The following is a 3227-nucleotide window of genomic DNA, read 5'->3' as shown; positions in this document are numbered from 1 at the left end:
ATGTTGCTCCCAGTGTTGCCAAGGCGTCTGCTTCCACATTCGGATCTCTGGGGACCTGCTTAAGCTTGCAAGTTGCGAATTTTTGCTTTAATTCCTTCGCTATTTTCAAGTATGCAATCATCTTTGAGTCTCTGGCTATGAACTCGTCGTTTACGTGGTTGACTATTAGCAAGGAGTCACTGGATATGTGCAGGTGCCTGACCCCTAACTCCAAAGCTAGCTTCATTCCTAATATCAAGGCCTCGTATTCTGTTTCATTGTTGGTTGCCTTGAATTCACATCTTACTGCTTGCGCTATCAGGTCTCTCTGTGGTGATCGCAGGATTAATCCCACGCCTGCTCTCCTTTGGTTGGAGGCTCCGTCAATATGCATCTGCCAGACTTCTGTCTCCTTGCTTCCTTCTAAGGTGTGGATCTCCGTATCTGCCAGATTCTGGATGGCTGGGCTGAAGGTTGACACGAAGTCGGCCAGTGCTTGCGATTTGATTGCTGTTCTGGGGTTATACTGGATATCGTACCCACTGAGGTGTACGAACCATTTTGACATTCTTCCTGATAGTTCAGGCTTCCTCATGATAGATTTTAACGGGTAGTTGGTCACGACATGTATGATGTGGGACTCAAAATAGGGGCGCAGTTTGCGAGATGCTATTACCAATGCTAGTACTAATTTTTCAAGGGATGTGTACCTGGTCTCTCCCGCAGCGAGAGACTTTCGACGCAAAGATATCGTTTCTCGCTCTTTTTCCCGCTCTCGACCAGGACGAAAGCACTCTCTGCCACCCCCGTGACGGCCGAGGTATAGGAATAGTGGTTCCCCCGGCTTTGGCTTCAACAGCGGCGGCGGGCTGGCCGAGGTAGTCTTGACTCTCTAAAGGCTTGCTCGTGCTCGAGGTCCATTCAAACTTCCGGCTTTTCCTTAGTATGTCGTAAAAACGGCCTGAATTTGTCGAAGATCTTGAAATGAACTGTTCGGGCCGCTACCTTTCCAGCTAGTCTTTGAACATCCTTAGGCTTTTCAGGTGATTCTAGTTGTAAGACGACTTTTGATCGCTCGATGCTGGCTTCTATCCCTCTTTGAGTTACAATATAGCCTAAGAATTTGCCGGAAGATACTCCGAAGGTGCATTTAGATGGATTTAGCTTCATTTTGTATTCTCGAGGGTCTTTGAATGTTTTCGCCGGATGCCGCATATGATCTTTGGCCTTTTCTGATTTCACCACCATGTCATCAATATACACCTCTATTGTTCTTCCTATCTGTTCTTTGAACATTCGGTTAACCAGCCTTTGATATATGGAGCTTGCGTTCTTTAGGCCGAATGGCATGACGTTGTAGCAATATATTCGGACATGAATGCCGTCTTCTCTTGATCTGCAGGATCCATCTTAATCTGATTGTACCCACTCCATGCATCCAGGAATGTCAGCATCTCGTGTCCTGCTGTTGCGTCCACCATTGCATCAATATGAGGCAGCGGGAATGGATCTTTAGGGCATGCTTTGTTGAGGTCGGTGAAGTCCACACATACTCTCCACTTTCCATTCTTCTTGGGCACTACCACTACGTTAGACACTGACCATTACGGATATTTTACTTCTCTTATCTTCTTGTTTGCCGCGCCAGTGCTATCTACCTCTTGGTTGATCACCTTGTTTCTTTCAGCTGCAAACTTTCTTCTTCTCTGCTGGATGGATTTACACTTTGGGTCCACACTAAGCTTATGCGTTATGATGGATGGATCTATTCCTATCATGTCATCATGTGACCACGCAAAACAATCCATGTTGTCTTGTAAGAACTTGACTAGTTGCTGTCTTAAGCTTCCTGTGCATCCTGCTCCAATGAGCACGGTTCTTTCTTGGTGCAGCTTATCCAGGTTGATTTGATCCAGCTCTTCTGCTGGGGGTTCGATGTATTCGTCCTGGATAGGCTGCTTCTGTAATTGCTATGCGGGAGGGCTGACAGTGCACTTAAGTGCCTTCTTATAGCAGCCTCTAGCTTCCTCCTGATCTCCTCTTATTGTTTCTACTCCCCATGATGTGGGGAACTTTATGCACTGGTGGTATGTTAAGGGGACTGCTTTCATCTGGTGCAACCATGGTCTTCCCAAGATGACGTTGTAGGTGGAGGGGCCGTCTATAACCAGGTACCTGACTTGCTTGTTGACTCCTCCCACATAGGTTGGGATGACTATCTAGCCTAGTGAGCTGGCTGTTTCTCCACTGAAGCCTACTAGCGGAATAGTCTTCTTCTGCAAATCCTTCTCGCTGAATCCCATGTTTTCTATAGTTTTCAGCATGATTAGGATGACCGAGCTTCCTGTATCCACCAAGACCTTCCTGACTGTGCAATTGGCCATCGATAAGGTGATAATAAGTGCGCCGTGATGTTCTCGCTCGTCGTATGTATCTCCTTCATCAAAGCCGATCGTTTGGTAGGTCAGTCCTTTGTGAGAAATTCTACAAGATTTGGCTGGCCTGTCTCCTTTGATCTCGGTGGCACGTCTTTTAGCTGCTGAGTATGTCAGACCACTTAAGTCTGAGCCGCCTGTTATCACGTTTATGATTTGGTGCATGTGGGTGGATCTGTAGGCTTGGCGGAGCCTACCTTATCTTGCTGCTTGCCCCCACGTAGTAATAGGTGGCTAAGCTTTCCTTGTTCGTACAGGCGCTTGATCTCTCTTCGTAATGTGTAGCAATCCTCAGTGTTGTGCCCAATATCATGGTGGAACTCACACTTCTTCTTGCTATCCTTTCTCCATGCTTGCTCTCCTACTGGTGGGTTGGGCCACCTGACTCCATCTCCCATCTCCCTGAGTGCCTTCAAGATTCCCCCGATACCTGTAGTGAATCCATACTCTACCAGAGTGGGGAGTAGCCGATTTTCCTCGATCCTGTTGACTGCCCTTCCATATGGTCTGTACCTCTCATCCTTCTTGCTGGTGGTTTGCTTTCTTCCCGATTTCTCCACGGCTGAGGTACTAGAAATACTTGGCGTGCTTAGTAAGCTGGCTCTGGATAGGATATCTTCTTCCAATCGATTGCGGGGTGCCTTTTCGCTTTTTTCCCGCATCGCTTGGCTGGCGGGGATGCATAGTTAGCTGCTCGTATAGGTCGGAGTCGTGGTGGAGGCCTCTTCTGAAGGCTTCTACTGCTGTTGAGACATCGCACTCTCGTACTGCTACCTTCTCATTGTTGAACCTAGTGTTGTATTCTCCAATGCT

Source organism: Silene latifolia, chromosome 10, assembly GCF_048544455.1.
Source record: "Silene latifolia isolate original U9 population chromosome 10, ASM4854445v1, whole genome shotgun sequence".
Classification (NCBI taxonomy): Eukaryota; Viridiplantae; Streptophyta; class Magnoliopsida; order Caryophyllales; family Caryophyllaceae; genus Silene; species Silene latifolia.
Note: the sequence above shows the minus strand (reverse complement) of the source record.